This window comes from Lolium perenne, chromosome 4 (genome assembly GCF_019359855.2).
Source record: "Lolium perenne isolate Kyuss_39 chromosome 4, Kyuss_2.0, whole genome shotgun sequence".
Taxonomy (NCBI): Eukaryota; Viridiplantae; Streptophyta; class Magnoliopsida; order Poales; family Poaceae; genus Lolium; species Lolium perenne.
The window spans coordinates 156,105,981-156,128,413 of NC_067247.2; the positions used below are offsets into that span (position 1 = coordinate 156,105,981).

Genomic DNA, 22,433 nt, shown 5'->3' on the forward strand with positions numbered 1-22,433 from the left:
AAGCTGTATTCCGAATGCTTGAAACAAACCCCTACCATCGATCGATCTCATCTCCCGTTTCTTCGTCCCCGAATCGTGCCGCCGCCATGTTCTACAAGAATATCCACCTCGCAAGTTCTCCCCTAATGTCCCCTTGAGATGAGCTGTTGGAGTCAGATGCCTCTCCCAATCGCACCGCCAGCCCTGCTCCTCGCAATCGCACCGCCACGATGCCGTTCAAGCACATCCGCCCCGTACCAAGCAGTGAGATCTGGAAGTTAGGGACGACGGCGAGCAAATCCTGGGCAATAATCGTTGACCTCCATTGTTTCTTGATTCAAACGAATCGTTGGCCTCCATTGTTTCTCTTATTCGTGTGCTATTTCTTTCATGCTTCTCAAAGTGATTCATTTGATCTGCAACTAAAACCTTAGATCTATCTATATTTTAATTTTTGGCAGACTTTGGTATCTATGTACCCGATAGCTGGGTATCAAGAATCTGGAGAATCCATCACCTAGCGAAGCCACTGTTGTCTAAATAGGTATGTGATCATCTATCTTAATTCTATGCACGAGAGGATTACATCCCATTCCCCACATGCATCTTTTTGAGTATTTAATTTTGATTCAGCTATGCCTATTTTCTATGCGGCAACAGGAAAGTATTCTTTTGTCATGTTCTATCAATTACAAATATCCAAACTGAATTGTAATAAATACTTTTTTCAAAAGAATAGATAGCAGCTATATCTGCTATTATATAACATTGTATCTCTATTTTGCAGCACAACATAGGGCTGCTTTGATGACACTGCCCGTACTGATCGATAATCCAGCGCCTAGGGGAGCCGGAGGGTGCCAAGCGGCCATCGGCAGACGCGGCCGTAGATGGCAGGGAGGAAGGGGAGAGGGCGAGGCCATTGCCACTCGATGAATCGTTGGTGGAGAATTGGTTGGGCCACAGCCACGACAATTTCAAGGTGCGGCTTTTATTTGGTCTTAAAATTTATAGTGCTCTGGAGATTTGCGGATTTTCTTTTGTCTAAAAATTTATAGTACTCCGGAGATTTGCCTCAGGGATTTATATATGAGAAATAGTTGCATATGGATAAAATAGATGGGAAGAACCAGAGTGACCACAAGGTGAGAAAGATCTCTTGCTGTGTACGGGTGTATATTTTGAAATTGTTTTGATGCCAGTTTGAAAGAAAACATGGGCAATTATTGAGTTGACCAAATAGTTGATTTGTGCTTATTAGTGAAAATTCATCGAAGGTGTTGCGACCTACTTCATTTGTGGAGTCGTTGGAAGTTGGAACTATCTATACTACATAGTTAGAATTTCACTTCCAATCTTTTTTGATGCAGTTGACATCAAAATCTCTCGATGAGGCTGTGTGGTTATAACCCATTCCCAATCATTAGGTACTGTTGGAAATTAGAACCCCCTCTTAAACAAATCTCCTCTATACCACTACAGACCAATTTATTTTCTAGGAACTTAGGAAGACTGACAATGATGTTTACTGGGATTTCCGTTAGTGGATTGGAGTGTGTGATGTCATGGTTATAATAACGGTGTCACAAGCCGATCAGTACCACAAGGTGGAGTTGGAAAGTTAGTACTATTAACAGTGTGTTGGTCTACAAGAAGTAGAGAAAATCACCACCTGGTATTATGCCTAGATCTCCAATTGGCTTTGATTAGATGGATTTATGTAATTTTGGGTTATTGTTAATTAAGATTGGCTAAAATGTGTTTCTTTTCTTCTCTGCAATATTTGTATAGACATGACATCCAAGAAAAGTTGTCACAGGCAAGTAATAACAAGTGATAAAAAAGCAGCAACTTGGGGTCATCAAAAGTTCAATATCTTATTTTTAATAAAATAATGCCAGTTCAGGGAGGCTAAACTTTGTTGCGGAGTGAAAACGGGTTTCCCGGATAAAACTTCACCATTGATGTATACAATGTGTCTTTTGTATTTTGTTGTTTCTAACTTAATGCATGATTACATTCTTTTTAAATGTTGATGACTTGATGGGTGCAGATTCATCATTTCATTACCAGCTTGTGATTCTTGACCTTACCTGGAAATTGATATTTTTTTTAGATGGCAATGTATTTATTTTTAAAAAATGTCCAACATAAATTGCATCGGTTCAAAATCCAACTTTTTTTTCGAACGATGTGTTTATAAGTGAAGCATATAATTTCTTCATTTCTAGATCTTTCTCATTCGTTTGTTATATGAAACATGCTATTTCTTCTTTCCAGATGAGAAAGGGTAATAAATATGTAGGCATTGACGCCATGAACGTGCCGACCTAGGATGTGCTGGTGATGGTGCCGGCCATGGCCTTCTATTTGCCCAAAGAGCTGTCGGCCGCCCTTCCGGTGCACCGGTTTGAGCAGCTCGACGTGGCACGGAATATCACCTCCATCGTGCTAGCATCCCACGCTGCGCATCCCACATCGGGCGGCTCAAGGCTGAGGCCGGGAGGATGCGCACGACTCGCCTAGAGCACCACTGTTGTTGGGCACCTCCGCAAGCGCGGACCCGCTCGCCATCGACCGCCTCAGCCGCACCAACGACGAGAAAGTAAGTTTCCATTGCAGTTGTGAAGTAATTAATACGCTAATGTATACTAACTAATAAGAGGCGATGAGGGTGCTTCTATATATATTTTGCTTAGTTTTTTTTAACAGAATTGTTGCGTAATTAGGGGACTTTCAACATGAAAGTAATGAATTGAAAGAAAATATTTGCATGTACATTTTTTTGCAAATTTCCTACTAGATGCAATGCACATAGAAATTATGCTTGATTGACTGATGATGGTAGCATTTCTAATAAACTAATGTTGGGATTGAATTATTTAAGTTGAAGAGTTTTCCGTCACATTGCTTTGTTATGAGTTAACATTACATAATTATCATTATTCTATCTAGGTGACAGCCTTTCCGAGAAGACCAGAAAGATAATTAGGGGCATCAATGTTGACATTATGTATATGCGACTCTACCTTACCATTTCAGGTCAGCAACCACCACTTAATTGCATTGAGTTTAATGATTCCTTTTTTGGGCTCTATGGACCTGTACATATTAAAAACCAGTGTTATTAGTTCAAATTTCAAAAGCCCGAGAGATGATTGCTACTCTTGTTTTCATAGCTAGATCATCTTACTTATAGTTTCCTTTCCTTCCAAGCCTAAATGACATTTAATAAGGATAAATCTCATAAACCAGATTCAGGTTCATGTGTTGATTTTTATTAAGTTCGAGCCTGGCTTTTTCTCTCATAGATTCTGCAAATGGTTGGGGAAGGTCTCGCTTAGGATGAAATGCTTTATGTCTATTAGAAAAACCAATTCAAATACTCCATCCGTTCCTAAATATAAGATGTTTTGGTAAGTTAATTTGGCTTACCAAAAAACATTATATTAGGGGACAGAGGGAGTAGGATTCTTGTTTGTTTTCTACAGTGAGATGGTGATGGTTAGGTTGGGGTGGTTAACAAAATAAGAAAATATTCTTTCAATTTTGGAGGACTCATTGGTTTTGACACAATATTTTCTTGCAAGTGAGGTTTAGGAAGATGATATAACAATGCATGTTCCTCTCTCCAGCACTTTTCTTGCAAGTGAGGTTTAGGAAGATGATATATCAATGACACTGACTATGCATGTTCATCTCTCCAGCACTATCCCAGAGGCTGCCCAACCGGATCTGGCAGTTAGGCAGACTAGACCAAAGAGATGTGATCTTGGTGCCCCCGTGGTTGATTGGCTAGGGCGCGAGGGCTTGTGTTGTGGTTGGACCATTGGTTGGCGGTGCTGACGTGTGGAGATGTGCGTTTGTTGCTGGTCGCTATGTACGGCGAGATGATACATGAACATAGTGAGAGAGCCTGTGAGGGCAAGAGAGTGATGAATTTGTGTGTGCCATATACTTATTTATTGGAAAATGTGGCGCTTACTTTTTTGGAGCTGCAGTACTTTTGTGTGGCTAATGACGGTGATGGTGAGAGTATATAAATACATGATGAATAAAGTGTCAATTATTTTTGCCTTCTATTTTGTATTTGATTATCATGTTTTTCTTTACCTCATGAATACATGTTTTATTTTCTTTCATTTAACTTAGTCGGAATCCTAAGGTTGTGGTTGGCACCTGGAAAATTATGTTTACTGGTATGACGATGATATAAATTTGAGGCATGTACTAATGGATTTATACGGAATGGAAGCAAGCTTAACACTGTTGAGCAATCATGTGAACGCACATAAATTAAGACACATGTTTCAGTTTATTGTCTATAATAAAAATTTCTATCCCGTGGCAACGCACGGGCAATTGTCCTAGTATATATATACGCATGCACTTTATGTGCAAAGGCGCGGGTGCCTCTAATAATGTGTGTGTGCACTCGATCGATGATCCCTAAACCTTAAACCCTAAAACCCAAATCCCTAATCGCTAATTATACCCTAAACATACACCCTAAACACACCCTAAACACTAAACCCTAAACCCTAGACCCTAAACCCTAAACACTACACCCTAAACCCTAAACCCTAAACAACACTAAACACTAAACCCTAATTAAACCATAACCCTAGACCCTAAACACTACACCCTAAACCCTAAACCCTAAACCCTAAACCCTAGACCCTAGACCCTAGCTAAACCCTAATTAACCCTAACCCTAGACCCTAAACCCTAAACCCCAAACCCTAAACCCTAAACCCTAGACCCTAAAACCCTAATTAACCCTAACCCTAACACCCTAAAACCCTAGCTAGATAACCCTAAACCCAAAACCCTAATTAAACCCTACATATATATATAGGCCAACAACACTTCATTGCGCATCAAGCAGGCGACCAACTAATTAGCGCTGATAAATTAATTAACTTGAATTTTGACAAGTTCTCTCGAATGAAAACACATTTGATTAAGTTGCCTCATAATATATATACAATTAGTGTGCATGCGCGCATGTCATACCTTGCACATATCATTCGTGCATATATTTCAATATATATCTGAACATATTCTTGGGGATATATATAGATTTCAATCTCTCTCTCGATCTATATATCGTTGGTGGCCAAAAAACACACTTATATACGCATGCACTTTATGCGCAAAGGCGCGAGTGCCTCTCTAATAATGTGTGTGTGCACTCGGTCGATGATCCCTAAACCTTAAACCCTAAAACCCTAATCCCTAATCCCTAATTATACCCTAAACGTACACCCTAAACACCCTAAACACTAAACCCTAAACACTAAACCCTAAACCCTAAACACTACACCCTAAACCCTAAACCCTAAACCCTAAACACTAAACACTAAACCCTAAACCCTAACCCTAGACCCTAAACCCTAAACCCCTAACCCTAAACCCTAAACCCTAATTAACCCTAACCCTAACACCCTAAAACCCTAGCTAGATAACCCTAAACCCTAAACCCCTAACCCTAAACCCTAAACCCTAATTAACCCTAACCCTAACACCCTAAAACCCTAGCTAGATAACCCTAAACCCTAAACCCTAATTAAACCCCACATATATATAGGCCAACGACACTTCATTGCGCATCAAGCAGGCGACCAACTAATTAGCGCTGATAAATTAATTAACTTGAATTTTGACAAGTTCTCTCGAATGAAAACACATTTGATTAATTAGTTGCCTCATAATATATATATATACAATTAGTGTGCATGCGCGCATGTCATACCTTGCACATATGATTCGTGCATATATTTCAATATATATCTGAACATATTCTTGGGGATATATATACATTTCAATCTCCCTCGATCTATATATCGTTGGTGGACAAAAAACACACTTATATACGCATGCACTTTATGCGCAAAGGCGCGGGTGCCTCTAATAATGTGTGTGTGCACTCGATCGATGATCCCTAAACCTTAAACCCTAAAACCCTAATCCCTAATCGCTAATTATACCCTAAACATACACCCTAAACACCCTAAACACTAAACCCTAAACCCTAGACCCTAAACCCTAAACACTACACCCTAAACCCTAAACCCTAAACAACACTAAACACTAAACCCTAATTAAACCCTAACCCTAGACCCTAAACACTACACCGTAAACCCTAAACCCTAAACCCTAGACCGTAGCTAAACCCTAATTAACCCTAACCCTAGACCCTAAACCCTAAACCCCAAACCCTAAACCCTAAACCCTAGACCCTAAACCCTAATTAACCCTAACCCTAACACCCTAAAACCCTAGCTAGATAACCCTAAACCCAAAACCCTAATTAAACCCTACATATATAGGCCAACGACACTTCATTGCGCATCAAGCAGGCGACCAACTAATTAGCGCTGATAAATTAATTAACTTTAATTTTGACAAGTTCTCTCGAATGAAAACACATTTGATTAAGTTGCCTCATAATATATATACAATTAGTGTGCATGCGCGCATGTCATACCTTGCACATATCATTCGTGCATATATTTCAATATATATCTGAACATATTCTTGGGGATATATATAGATTTCAATCTCTCTCTCGATCTATATATCGTTGGTGGCCAAAAAACACACTTATATACGCTTTATGCGCAAAGGCGCGGGTGCCTCTAATAATGTGTGTGTGCACTCGATCGATGATCCCTAACCTTAAACCCTAAAACCCTAATCCCTAATTATACCCTAAACGTACACCCTAAACACCCTAAACACTAAACCCTAAACACTACACCCTAAACCCTAAACCCTAAACACTAAACACTAAACCCTAAACCCTAACCCTAGACCCTAAACCATAAACCCCAAACCCTAAACCCTAAACCCTAGACCCTAAACCCTAATTAACCCTAACCCTAACCCTAAAACCCTAGCTAGATAACCCTAAACCCAAAACCCTAAACCCTAATTAAACCCTACATATATATAGGCCAACGACACTTCATTGCGCATCATGCAGGTGACCAACTAATTAGCGCTGATAAATTAATCAACTTGAATTTTGACAAGTTCTCTCGAATGAAAACACATTTGATTAAGTTGCCTCATAATATATATATATACAATTAGTGTTCATGCGCGCATGTCATAGCTTGCACATATCATTCGTGCATATATTCAAATATATATATGAACATATTCTTGGGGATATATATACATTTCAATCTCTCTCTCGATTTATGTATCGTTGGTGGCCAAAAAACACACTTATATACGCATGCAGTTTATGCGCAGAGGCGCGGGTGCCTCTAATAATGTGTGTGTGCACTCGATCGATGATCCCTAAACCTTAAACCCTAAAACCCTAATCCCTAATCCCTAATTATACCCTAAACGTACACCCTAAACACTAAACCCTAAACCCTAAACACTACACCCTAAACCCTAAACACTAAACACTAAACCCTAAACCCTAACCCTAGACCCTAAACCCTAAACCCTAAACCCCAAACCCTAAACCCTAGACCCTAAACCCTAATTAACCCTAACCCTAACACCCTAAAACCCTAGCTAGATAACCCTAAACCCTAAACCCTAATTAAACCCTACATATATATAGGCCAACGACACTTCATTGCGCATCAAGCAGGCGACCAACTAATTAGCGCTGATAAATTAATTAACTTGAATTTTGACAAGTTCTCTCGAATGAAAACACATTTGATTAATTAGTTGCCTCATAATATATATATATATACAATTAGTGTGCATGCGCGCATGTCATACCTTGCACATATCATTCGTGCATATATTTCAATATATATCTGAACATATTCTTGGGGATATATATACATTTCAATCTCCCTCGATCTATATATCGTTGGTGGCCAAAAAACACACTTATATACGCATGCACTTTATGCGCAAAGGCGCGGGTGCCTCTAATAATGTGTGTGTGCACTCGATCGATGATCCCTAAACCTTAAACCCTAAAACCCTAATCCCTAATCGCTAATTATACCCTAAACATACACCCTAAACACTCTAAACACTAAACCCTAAACCCTAGACCCTAAACCCTAAACACTACACCCTAAACCCTAAACCCTAAACAACACTAAACACTAAACCCTAATTAAACCCTAACCCTAGACCCTAAACACTACACCCTAAACCCTAAACCCTAAACCCTAGACCATAGCTAAACCCTAATTAACCCTAACCCTAGACCCTAAACCCTAAACCCTAGACCCTAAACCCTAATTAACCCTAACACCCTAAAACCCTAGCTAGATAACCCTAAACCCAAAACCCTAATTAAACCCTACATATATATAGGCCAATGACACTTCATTGCGCATCAAGCAGGCGACCAACTAATTAGCGCTGATAAATTAATTAACTTTAATTTTGACAAGTTCTCTCGAATGAAAACACATTTGATTAAGTTGCCTCATAATATATATACAATTAGTGTGCATGCGCGCATGTCATACCTTGCACATATCATTCGTGCATATATTTCAATATATATCTGAACATATATATATATTCTTGGGGATATATATATTTCAATCTCTCTCTCGATCTATATATCGTTGGTGGCCAAAAAAACACACTTATATACGCTCTATGCGCAAAGGCGCGGGTGCCTCTAATAATGTGTGTGTGCACTCGATCGATGATCCCTAAACCTTAAACCCTAAAACCCTAATCCCTAATCCCTAATTATATCCTAAACGTACACCCTAAACACCCTAAACACTAAACCCTAAACCCTAAACCCTAAACACTACACCCTAAACCCTAAACACTAAACACTAAACCCTAAACCCTAAACCCTAACCCTAGACACTAAACCATAAACCCCAAACCCTAAACCCTAAACCCTAAACCATAATTAACCCTAACCCTAACCCTAAAACCCTAGCTAGATAACCCAAAACCCTAAACCCTAATTAAACCCTACATATATATAGGCCAACGACACTTCATTGCGCATCAAGGAGGCGACCAACTAATTAGCGCTGATAAATTAATTAACTTGAATTTTGACAAGTTCTCTCGAATGAAAACACATTTGATTAAGTTGCCTCATAATATATATATATATACAATTAGTGTGCATGCGCGCATGTCATACCTTGCACATATCATTCGTGCATATATTTCAATATATATCTGAACATATTCTTGGGGATATATATACATTTCAATCTCTCTCTCGATCTATATATCGTTGGTGGCCAAAAAACACACTTATATACGCATGCACTTTATGCGCAAAGGCGCGGGTGCCTCTAATAATGTGTGTGTGCACTCGATCGATGATCCCTAAACCTTAAGCCCTAACACCCTAATCCCTAATCCCTAATTATACCCTAAACATACACCCTAAACACCCTAAACACTAAACCCTAAACCCTAAACCCTAAACCCTAACCTGCACTTTGTGCGCAAAGGCATGTGCCTCTAATAATGTGTCTTGTGATCGATCGATCTAGTTTTGATTAATCATAGCACACAAATAAAGAAGTTGTATTTGAATCCACACAACCCTAATCTAAAACACATAGCCCCTAACATGGCCTAATTAATTGACCCCTTCTCTCTAGCTAATTAGTGGAAATTGCACAAAATCAAAAGGGGTCCCTCACTAATTATACATATATATCTAGATTGTGATAAACTTTTGCCCCATATTTGGTGGATGGGTGCATCTTGGCATGTAAAATAATTAATGTTTGCAAATGGCGTTGTCAAAATTTATGTACAAATGATTTCTTTCCATCCAAAGTGCATAAAATGGGAGTTTTAATGAAGAAAGTACAAATAAAACAGCTCAACATGCCTCCACGCCCCGATTTTCAAACGAAGTAGAGCATATTGATACGTCTCCGACGTATCGATAATTTCTTATGTTCCATGCCACATTATTGATGATATCTACATGTTTTATGCATACTTTATGTCATATTTATGCGTTTTCCGGAACTAACCTATTGACGAGATGCCGAAAGGCCGGTTCTTTGTTCTGCTGTTTTTGGTTTCAGAAATCCTAGTAAGGAAATATTTTAGGAATCGGACGAAATCAACACCGAAGATCTTATAATTCCCGGAAGCTTCCAGAGCACCGGAGAAAGGCCAGAGGGGAGCCAGGGGGCCCCACCCCACAGGGCAGCGCGGCCCAGGGGGGGCGCCCCCCTAGTGTGTGGGTCCCATGTGGCCCCTCCGACTCCGCCTCTTCGCCTATTTAGTCGTCCCTGACCTAAAACCTCGACCCCGTTCGACGAAACCAGAGAAAACCTTCCAGAGCCGCCGCCATCGCGAAACTCCAATTCGGGGACGAAGTCTCTGTTCCGGCGCCCTGCCGGGACGGGGAATTGCCCCCGGAGTCATCTCCACCGCCGTCTCCACCGCCATCTTCACCGCCATCGCTGTCTCCATGATGAGGAGGGAGTAATTCACCCCCGGGGCTGAGGGCTCCGCTGTAGCTATGTGGTTCATCTCTCTCTTTATGTGATCTAGTTGAATATTATCTATGTGCTACTCTAGTGATGTTATTAAAGTAGTTTATTCCTCCTGCACGGTGTAATGGTGACAGTGTGTGCATCGTGTAGTACTTGGCGTAGTCTATGATCATAATCTCTTGTAGGTTATGGAGTTAATTATTACTATGATAGTATTGATGTGATCTATGCCTCCTTCATAGTGTGATGGTGATAGTGTGCATGCTATCTTAGTTCTCGGTGTAATTGTGTTGATCTATCTTGCACTCTAAGGTTATTTAAACATGAATATCGAATATTGTGGAGCTTGTTAACTCCGGCATTGAGGGTTCGTGTAATCCTACACAGTTAGTGATGTTCATCATCCAACAAGAGGGTGTAGAGTGGTTCTATTATGTGATCATTGTTGAGAGTGTCCACTAGTGAAAGCAGGATCCCTGGGCCTTGCTTCCAAGCATCGAATCTCCGTTTGTTTACTGTTTTGTTGCATGTTTACTCGCTGCCATATTTTATTCAGATTGCTATTACCACTCATATTCATTCATACCACTTGTATTTCACTATCTCTTCGCCGAACTAGTGCACCTATACATCTGACAAGTGTATTTGGTGTGTTGGGGACACAAGAGACTTCTTGCTTTGTGATTGAAGGGTTGCTTGAGAGGGATATCTTTGACCTCTTCCTCCCTGAGTTCGATAAACCTTGGGTGATCCACTTAAGGGAAACTTGCTGCTGTTCTACAAACCTCTGCTCTTGGAGGCCCAACAGTGTCTACAAGAATAGAAGCACCCGTAGACATCAAGCTATTTTCTGGCGCCGTTGCCGGGGAGGAAAGGTAAAAGGTACTCACACTCCGGATCTCGGCTACTAAGCTATTTTCACCGTTGTAAGTACTCGAAGCTATTTCCTTTAGATCCTGCAATTGCATCTTTTTGTTTCTTGTTTTACACTAGTAAGGCATAATGGAATACAACTATGAGCTTTTTAATTTATTTCCTAAGTTAAGACATGAATTGTGTGATGCGAAAATTAAAGAACCTATGGAGCCTCAATTGCATGCTAGTAGCAATGTTATTAGTATGAACGCAATCACTGCTAATGCTATGGATAAGTCTAAGCTTGGGGAAGCTAGTTTTTGTGATCTTTTTAGTTTCCCATCTTTAGGGGAGAAAATTTGTTCTGATAATGCTTTATCTCCCATATGCGATAACTCTAATGATGCTTGTTCACCAAGCTGCAAGTCTTGCTTTCAAGATACCCATGAAAATTATTGAACGTGTTATTGATAACCGCTATGAAGGGGATGGAACTGTCCATCACGGAGATCATTTCTTGTTTTTTGCATGGATTATGTGGGTTATTCAAGTGTGCAGGTATCTCTATGGATGAAGTGAGGAAGAAGCTATTCTCTTTTTTCGCTATGCAGTAAAGCGGCGCATTGGTATAAATTGTTGAAGAATAGTCATTCTCTTGGTTGGGAGGAAATTGTACCTCTCTTTTATTCTAAATTTTATCCTCCTCATGAAGTGCATATTGATAGGAATTATATTTATAACTTTTATCCTCGTGATGGAGAGAGTATTTCTCAAGCATGGGGGAGATTGAAGTCACTAATACTCAAATGTCCCATTCATGAGCTCCCCCGTAATGTTATTGTTAACAATTTTTATGCGAGGCTTTCAGGACAACACAAGGACTATCTGGATGCCTGTTCAGAGGGATCTTTCACAAGCAAGGAGGTTGAAGCTAGGTGGGATCTTCTTGATCGGATTGAGGAGAATGCTGAAGGATGGGAGAACAACAAAGGTGAAGAGTCAGGTATAAATTATGATTATGAATGCATTGAAGCTTTTATGGATACTGATAAATTTTGAGATATGAGTGCTACTTATGGTCTTGACTCTCAAGTTGCTGCAAATCTTTATAAAGCCTTTGCTTCTCATTTTGAATTGCCTAAAAAGAATTTTGATAAGTATCATGAACCTTTTAAAGAGGCTTGCATGAAGGATGAAATTGTTGTTAATGATTGCAATAAGCATGCTCAAACTCCTAAGAATGCTATTTCCTATAAGCATGTTAATTTTTGTGGAATGCATAGACCTTGTGGAATTAATCAAATCAAAGATGAATATTGTATCCATCATATTAATGAAAAAACTAGAAAGTGGGCTAGGGCTCTAGATGATCTTGGTAAAAAAGTTTGTGCCCTCTATCCTTTTATTTGTGAAGTTTGCCATGAAGTGGGTCATTTTAATTTTCAATGCTCCACCAATGATAATTTGAACCCAATGAGTGCTGCAAATTTGTATTGTGATGATGAAATTACTCCTAATCAGCATGATGAACTCACTGTATTTTTGTGGTGTGAAGAGCTATCAAGGAAAATTTCTTTGTTAGATATTGATGATGTCCTGCATGGGTGTTTTTCTGATTGCATTGATAATAGCCATACAAATACTTACATACAAAATATTTTAGAAGATGACACCTTGCCAAAATATGATAGGACCGCTGTGTGTTTTGAACTAATTAATGAAAAGGAGGAATCCTCCCAAGTTTCTTCTATTTTTTCTGAAAGTAAATCAGGTTATGCGGACAAGCCACCCTTCAAACCTCTTCCCCCTAAAGAAGGGAACGAGGAGAAGGAGGAGAAGAAGAAGAAGAAGGGAACGAAGAAGAACAAGAAGAACAAGAAGGAGAATAAAGAGAAAGAGGTAACGGCATATCCCCGCGTGAATGAGATAACGCTAGGTAACCGTAAGTATGTTGCTCCTAATGATTATTATGATAATGAATCTGAATATAATGATCTTCCTATGCCCTTTACATACATTAGTGATCATGATTTGAATGAGCACACTACTTTTGATATTGCAAATCTCTAGGAAACTAATTCTGAAAATGATGATGATAATAATTGCCATAGTATCAGTGCTATCCATGCTTCCTCCCATAATGATATAGAAAGCTCTAAGCTTGGGGAAGAGGTGTTTGAAAATACTTTTGCTACTGATCATTATGTGATTGATACATCTCCTTCTAATAACAATGATGGTATGGTTACAGATAAACCGACTGTGAAAGATAACTATTCTATTTCTTATGATGACACTGTGCCTCCGACCTTTGATGATTATTATAAAGAATGCTATGATATAGGTTATAACTATCCTTATGAAACTTGTCATAGTTATGATTGGATTGCCAAAAACAATTCCCTTAATATGCAACTTGTTTACCATGTTCAAATTCTTGATAATAATCCTGCTCCAATTACTATTAATGAGAAGAATTCTTCTTATGCCAAAATTAATGATACTTCTATGCATATGAACCATGATAAGAATGTTTTAAGTGATGGGTATATTGTGGAATTCATTAATGATGCTACTGAAAGTTATTATGAGAGAGGGAAACATGGGTATATGCATCTTAATAATATTAAGTTTCCCCTCTTTATGTTGAGAATCTTGAAGTTACTCGTGTTTTATCCTCTTATGCTTGTCACTTTGTTCTTCATGAATTCATTTGTGTACAAGATTCCTTTTCATAGGAAGCATGTTAGGCTTAAATTTGTTTTGAATTTGCCTCTTGATGATCTCTTTTGCTTCAAATACTATTTCTTGCGATTGCATCATTAAAACTGTTGAGCCCATCTTAATGGCTATAAAGAAAGAACTTCTTGGGAGATAACCCATGAGTTTATTTTGCTACAGTACTTTTATTTTGTATTTGAGTCTTGGAAGTTGTCACTACTGTAGCAACCTCTCCTTATCTTATTTTATTGCATTGTTGTGCCAAGTAAAGTCTTTGATAGAAAGGTTGATACTAGATTTGGATTACTGCGCAGAAACCGATTTCTTGCTGTCACGAATCTGGGCCTAATTCTCTGTAGGTAACTCAGAAAATTATGCCAATTTACGTGAGTGATCCTCAGATATGTACGAAACTTTCATTCAATATGAGCATTTTCATCTGAGCAAGTCTGGTGCCATTTTAAAATTCTTCTTTACGGACTGTTCTGTTTTGACAGATTCTGCCTTTTATTTCGCATTGCCTCTTTTGTTATGTGGGATGGATTCCTTTGTTCCATTGACTTCCAGTAGTTTTGGGCAATATCCAGAAGTGTTAAGAATGATTGTGTCACCTCTGAACATGTGAATTTTTGATTACGCACTAACCCTCTAATGAGTTTGTTTTGAGTTTGGTGTGGAGGAAGTTTTCAAGGGTCAAGAGAGGAGGATGATACAATATGATCAAGAAGAGTGAAAAGTCTAAGCTTGGGGATGCCCCCGTGGTTCATCCCTGCATATTTCAAGAAGACTCAAGCATCTAAGCTTGGGGATGCCCAAGGCATCCCCTTCTTCATCGACAACTTATCAGGTTCCTTCTCTTGAAACTATATTTTTATTCAGTCACATCTTATGTACTTTACTTGGAGCGTCTGTTTGTTTTTGTTTCTGTTTTTGTTTGAATAAATGCTTGTGTGGGAGAGAGACAAGCTCCGCTGGTTCATATGAACACATGTGTTCTTAGCTTTTAATTTTCATGGCGAAGGTTGAAACTGCTTCGTTAATTGTTATATGGTTGGAAACAGAAAATGCTGCACGTAGTAATTGGTAAAATGTCTTGGATAATTTGATACTTGGCAATTGTTGTGCTCATGTTTAAGATCTTGCATCATATACTTTGCACCTATTAATGAAGAAATACATAGAGCTTGCTAAAATTTGGTTTGCATAATTGCTCTCTCTAAGGTCTAGATAATTTCTAGTAAAGAGTTTGAACAACAAGGAAGACGGTGTAGAGTCTTATAATGTTTACAATATGTCTTTTATGTGAGTTTTGCTGCACCGGTTCATCCTTGTGTTTGTTTCAAATAACCTTGCTAGCCTAAACCTTGTATCGAGAGGGAATACTTCTCATGCATCCAAAATCCTTGAGCCAACCACTATGCCATTTGTGTCCACCATACCTACCTACTACATGGTATTTCTCCGCCATTCCAAAGTAAATTGCTTGAGTGCTACCTTTAAATAATTCAAAATTTATCACCTCTGATTTGTGTCAATGTTTTATAGCTCATGAGGAAGTATGTGGTGTTTATCTTTCATTCTTGTTGGGCAACTTTCACCAATGGACTAGTGGCTTCATCCGCTTATCCAAGAATTTTGCAAAAAGAGCTGGCGCGGGGTTCCCAGCCCCCAATTAATCAACCTTCATTAATAATTCTCTTCACATGTTTTGCTCTGATTCATTAGTAAGCAACTTAATTTTGCAAATAGACACTCCTTCATGGTATGTGAATGTTGGAAGGCACCCGAGGATTCGGTTAGCCATGGCTTGTGTAAGCAAAAGGTTGGGAGGAGTGTCATCCATAAATAAAACTAAAATACATGTGTAAACAAAAGAGAAGAGGGATGATCTACCTTCTTTGGTAGAGATAACGTCCTTCATGGGAGCCGCTCTTTGAAGGTTTGTCTGGCAAGGGGGTTAGAGTGCCCACTACCATTCGTTGACAACAACAAACACCTCTCAAAATTTTACTTTTATGCTCTCTTTATGTTTTCAAAACCAAAGCTCTAGCACAAATATAGCAATCAATGCTTCCCTCTGCGAAGGGCCTTTCTTTTACTTTTATGTTGAGTCAGTTCACCTATTTCTCTCCATCTCAAGAAGCAAACACTTGTGTGAACTGTGCATTGATTCCTACATACTTGCATATTGCATTTGTTATATTACTCTATGTTGACAATTATCCATGAGAGATGCATGTTATAAATTGAAAGCAACCGCTGAAACTTAATCTTCCTTTATGTTGCTTCAATACCTTTTACTTTGAATTATTGCTTTATGAGTTAACTCTTATGCAAGACTTATTGATGCTTGTCTTGAAAGTACTATTCATGAAAAGTCTTTGCTTTATGATTCATTTGTTTACTCATGTCATTACCATTGTTTTGATCGCTGCATTCATTACATATGCTTACAATAGTATGATCAAGGTTATGATGGCATGTCACTCCAGAAATTATCTTTGTTATCGTTTACCTGCTCGGGACGAGCAGAAACTAAGCTTGGGGATGCTGATACGTCTCCGACGTATCGATAATTTCTTATGTTCCATGCCACATTATTGATGATATCTACATGTTTTATGCATACTTTATGTCATATTTATGCGTTTTCCGGAACTAACCTATTGACGAGATGTCGAAAGGCCAGTTGCTGTTTTCTGCTGTTTTTGGTTTCAGAAATCCTAGTAAGGAAATATTTTCGGAATCGGACGAAATCAACACCGAAGATCTTATAATTCCCGGAAGCTTCCAGAGCACCGGAGAAAGGCCAGAGGGGAGCCAGGGGGCCCCACCCCACAGGGCGGCGCGGCCCAGGGGGGGCGCGCCCCCCTAGTGTGTGGGTCCCCTGTGGCCCCTCCGACTCTGCCTCTTCGCCTATTTTGTCGTCCCTGACCTAAAACCTCGACCCCGTTCGACGAAACCAGAGAAAACCTTCCAGAGCCGCCGCCATCGCGAAACTCCAATTCGGGGGACAGAAGTCTCTGTTCCGGCGCCCTGCCGGGACGGGGAATTGCCCCCGGAGTCATCTCCACCGCCGTCTCCACCGCCATCTTCACCGCCATCGCTGTCTCCATGATGAGGAGGGAGTAATTCACCCCCGGGGCTGAGGGCTCCGCTGTAGCTATGTGGTTCATCTCTCTCTTTATGTGATCTAGTTGAATATTATCTATGTGCTACTCTAATGATGTTATTAAAGTAGTTTATTCCTCCTGCACGGTGTAATGGTGACAGTGTGTGCATCGTGTAGTACTTGGCGTAGTCTATGATCATAATCTCTTGTAGGTTATGGAGTTAATTATTACTATGATAGTATTGATGTGATCTATGCCTCCTTCATAGTGTGATGGTGACAGTGTGCATGCTATGTTAGTTCTCGGTGTAATTGTGTTGATCTATCTTGCACTCTAAGGTTATTTAAACATGAATATCGAATATTGTGGAGCTTGTTAACTCCGGCATTGAGGGTTCGTGTAATCCTACACAGTTAGTGGTGTTCATCATCCAACAAGAGGGTGTAGAGTGGTTCTATTATGTGATCATTGTTGAGAGTGTCCACTAGTGAAAGCAGGATCCCTGGGCGTTGCTTCCAAGCATCGAATCTCCGTTTGTTTACTGTTTTGTTGCATGTTTACTCGCTGCCATATTTTATTCAGATTGCTATTACCACTCATATTCATTCATACCACATATTTAAAGGATAATTCCAGAGTTTTACTATTTTTCAAGCAACTTTGCTAATTTCCACCCACTCACATGACTTTATGTCGATTTAACGAAAATAGGGCGAATTTAAACTACATGGGCGGGATAGTTTGAATTGTGCGCGCGGCAAAGGGAACCGCCTATTCCTCAACCTTGTGCACGGCAAATTACACACGCAACTCCATTAAGCACCACCTACCGGGCGGCCCGGCCGCATGACCCCCCACCCACCCCTACACAACTTATCCCCGTCCGTGCGAAGAGCTTCCCCTCCCCGTCCCGTCCGTGCGAAGAAGAAGCTTCCCCTCCCCGTTGTTCTTCTCGAGACGCACCGACGGTCAAGTTGATCCACGGTAGGGCTGCTATCTCTAGCTCAATCATGCATCGGGCAAGACAGCCTAACGATTTATATTTTCTTGATGCTGCTAAAAAAAATCGTCAGTATGCTCGAACTAATTGGCACTTTATAGTTTTCCGCTCGATTTGTCCTCGATCAATTTGTTCATTTGCGTGGGCATATAGAGTCAGTTCTGCACTCGATCCGTTAATTTGCTGAAATGCCATGGCAGAGTTTTGTACACGATCTGTTTGCTAAAATGTCGATGGGCATTTTTTGTTTTGTACTCGACATGATTGCTGAAATGCATAATCATGTAGTATAGTTTTGTACTCGATGGATATACATTTCCTACTTCGCCTTAAAAATTAATCACCAACCATTGTATCTCATAATTAAACAGATGGACAGAACTTGGATACTGCATGGACACTTATGTTCCCCTTCATATATAAATGGTGTTCAACCCTTTATGGGGTTTATTAGAGCTCATGAAGGTCACAACCTGGACGTGTATTGTCCGCGCTGCACATGTATGAATGGTGAGAAGAGGCCTCACCATGTAGTGGAAGATCATTTACACATTTTTGGGATGGACCGCACATATGTTAGGTGGGTTTATCATGGTGAACCATATAATGATCCTTCAGCGGGAGAAGCAGATCTTGCTCACACTGTATGTGTGCTGGCATATGTAGATAATTATTTATATTGATGCTGCCGCTGTTTCGATCAATAGTTTGCATTGATGTGCAAGGTTCTGTACTCAAATTTAACTTGTTGCAGATGGATGGACGGGAAGGAGAGAAAAAGCGCTTGCTTCAGGAAACGGGTTTCAGCTCTGGGACATGTGTTGTGCCAGATGAGAAGGTAAATATGTAAAACGACATTTGTTCAGGTTGCATCCCTTAGATGTTTGTCTAATCTGTTGATGTACTAATTGCAGAAGCATAGAGTTGAAGAGGTCTCTCGGTTTGATGGGAGATTTGAAGATGAATCTCAGTTTGATGCACCTGTGGATGGTACTGATGACGAGCCTTTCATAGACGAAGGTCCTGCACCTGAGATTATCCAGCCTACAGAAGGAGGCCGTGGACAGAGTACACAGCTTTGCGTTGAAGTGGATGCACGCCCAGAGATCATCAGGGGCGTCCGGGTAGTCTCAAGACCACCCAGCCCTGATGCACCTGTGGATGGTACTGATGACGAGCCTTTCATAGACGAAGGTCCTGCACCTGAGATTATCCAGCCTACAGAAGGAGGCCGTGGACCGAGTACACAGTTTTGCGTTGAAGTGGATGCACGCCCGGAGATCATCAGGGGCGTCCCGGTAGTCTCAGGACCACCCAGCCCTGATGCAAAATGTTGAGCTACTTTATGATTCGTACTCTTATGTTCTGGTGCTGTAGTATGTACTATCTTTGTTATGATTTGTACGCCTTTGGCGCTAGAACTATAATTAAGCATTCAGTGGATGACCGCGTTGCAAAATTTGACACCCACACAATCAGTTCATCGTATGAGTAGTAGCACAATTACTTCTACAGCCAGTCCTGCCAGTGCATTAATTGGTAGCATGAAACACTTTCAGGCACTCCCCTCTGATTCATATTAATTGACTCAATTTTGTCTAGATATGGATGTATCTAGATGCATTTGTTAACTAGACTAACAAACTTGAGTCAGTTAATATGAATCGGCATAAACCGCCCAAGTCCTCGAGCAGCTCGTTTATTGACTCTGGACTCCAAGCCTCTCGCGGCAAGCCATCGACGAAGCTTTGACCAGATCTTGGCCCGCTTTTTTTTTGCGAATAGCAAAGCTTTGACCAGTTCCTCTAGGGATACAGCACGCCGGTGAGCTTGCACGGTTGCCATGAGAACTTTCCGGGGGAACTTCCTCTGCAGCGCCCTCAAGCCGCCGCTGCGAGACAGCACGCAGTGCCTCAAGGTGGACGGAACGGACGAACTCGGGATCTCGGGGCGGGGGGTCCGCCTCGTCCCGGAACGATCTCCAGCGGGTTAACGAGGACATGCATGGCGGCCAGGGGATTTGAGGTTTTTTGTTGTTGTTTGAGCTTGGGATTTGGGGTTTTTTCGGATAGGGGAGGAGGAACCGAGGAAGAGGAAGGAACAGCCCGCGTGCTTGGCGCGTGGCAGTGTGCTTGAATTTCAAATTTTTGTGAAATGTTTCATTTCCCCGCTACAATTCGGGGGTTTTCTTGACGCGCCAATGCGTCCCGCCGGGCAGGTTCAAGTGAATTTGGGGTGCCACACTATGGGCCCCAGTTTCAGTGAGACATGTAATGACTAGTCACATCAGTAAGTTCACTGTGTAATAAAATATGTTACCCCTCCCCTTTATGTAGCCCCCCTTGTCTCTCCCGATCGAGTGCCGACAGCCGACGGATGCAAGCCGCTAGCTCGATCCCCTCCTTTCGCCTCCACCGTCCAGGCATCCAGCTTGGAGGGGCAAGCTGCATCTAGACCAAGCGGATTAGGTAGTACTCTACTAGTAATGTTCTATCCTTTCTCGATATCGGTTCCTTTTTCCTCACCTCGATATCTTGCGCATCTATTTCCTATTAAGGCGAAGGGGTGTCTTTACGGTCACCCTCGCGCTGGGAGTGATTGATGGGGATGGGGGTGGGGGCGGGGGCTACCTTTGCTTGGATTGGGGTGTTCTTCCTTTATTTGTCGACATTTGCAACCCTTGTAGTCTCTGCTGATCCTCAATGTATCTTTTGTCAGCTTGTACAGGAAAGGGAAGACCTCGGTGGTGGTGGGGGGGGGGGGCCAATGGAGCGTAATAAGGCCACCACGCATGTGGGCAGTTGGCTGAGCCTGAGCTGCGTCCCCAGCCCCGCAAAGCAGGTACTCCGTTTGCTTATCCACTCTGTCTGTCTGCATCCTCAATCTGTTCCTGTTCTAGAAAATGCTTAAAGTAGCACATGTCTTCAGCTGTTTGTGCATAAAGCCTTTGTGACACCATGCTCTATATTCTCTGTATCAGGTTGGTACCTCCAGGTTCCGTGCTGAGGCTATGGGGAACGATAGCGCCCCACCTGCTGCAGGAGCATGGCCAGATCTGCAGCACAAGAAGCGAAATGCCAGCATCGAAATGGGCAGGGACCGCCCAGGGGTAATTTTTTTTAACCAACTTACCATGATGTAGTCTGAATCTGATACTCCCTCAGATCCAAATTAATTGACTCAACTATCTGTAGATACGGATGTATCTAGATGTGTTTTAGCTCTAGATACTACTACCTCCATCCCAAAGCTTAGGGCTTATATTATTTTTAGAAAGTCAAACTATACCATGTTTGACTAAGCTTTTACCAAAAATCATTAACATGGAAAATACAAAATTAATATCATTAAATAGGTTGTGAAATATATTTTCCTACGGTATCTACACAATATTATATTTGTTGATAGAATGTTCTAAAATTTTGGTCAAACTTTACTTGTTTTGATTTCTCAAAAATAAATAAGCCTTAAGCTTTGGGATGGAGGTATCTAGACAAAGCTGAGTCAACTAGTTTTTTTTGTCTGTCCATATAGCTAGTGTTCATGGTGCAAAAGGCTAAGAGCATCCACCATATGTCTTCGTGGTGAACAGACAGATGCCATGGGATGGCTTAAGTTGGGGCCGAGTTGGACGCTAGAGGATTCGGGGGAGGGTTTTGGATCGGGTAGGATGAACTTCCGGGTGCTTTCCTCAAGAACTTGGCCAAGGCCAGAGGTAGAAGAAGAGAGACACAAGGATGAACTCCGTTCTAGATCTTTTCTATTCCATGAACAACAGGATTACAAGTTTCTCTACATAGGGATCGTACATGCGTCTGCCCGTGAAGAGGGCTGCCCCCTCTCCTTATATAGGGGAGAGGGTGGCTTACAGGGGAAGAAACCCTAATGGCATCTTTGAACAGACAAACTACTTTACAAAGCTACTTTACAAAGCTACTTTAATCATAGGTGACGCCGGTATCTTCTTTAATCAGGGAGACTGATGTCCTCCGGTTGCTTTGGGCGTCACCTTCGTCTTTTACGTCATGGCTTCGTTTAAAGCCACTTTGCTTAGGTCATGCTTGTCCTCTAGCTCCCGAGGGAATCTTTGACCAGTCCTACCGACGTGCTACAGTGCACTTCTTACCGGCGGTCCGGTGTCTTCTTAGCCCATACCGGTATACCTACCTTTGGGGATACCGGTACAGATTTACTCAGCCAATCGCTTAACTCCGTTCTCCGGAATGAACCTCAAACCGGTATCTTGATGGCTCAAACCATCCGGTTTGGCATGCCTTTGGCATACCGGGGGTCATCCCCCCAACATTAGTCCCCGAAGCTGGTATA

The 22,433-nt window shown here is 41.1% G+C and overlaps 1 long non-coding RNA gene across 2 annotated transcripts; it reads left to right on the plus strand.

Annotated features, from left to right (window-relative positions):
- The first annotated feature begins 382 nt into the window (after positions 1 to 382).
- On the plus strand, positions 383 to 4,059 carry LOC127294247 (uncharacterized). 2 transcript variants are annotated; one of them, XR_011742935.1, is made up of 4 exons: positions 383 to 523; positions 767 to 1,124; positions 2,260 to 2,584; positions 2,935 to 4,059. It is a non-coding gene; the product is annotated as an uncharacterized lncRNA (long non-coding RNA). The 2 variants fall into 2 exon arrangements; XR_011742936.1 differs by having other exon boundaries at positions 767 to 961.
- Positions 4,060 to 22,433: the final 18,374 nt, after the last annotated feature.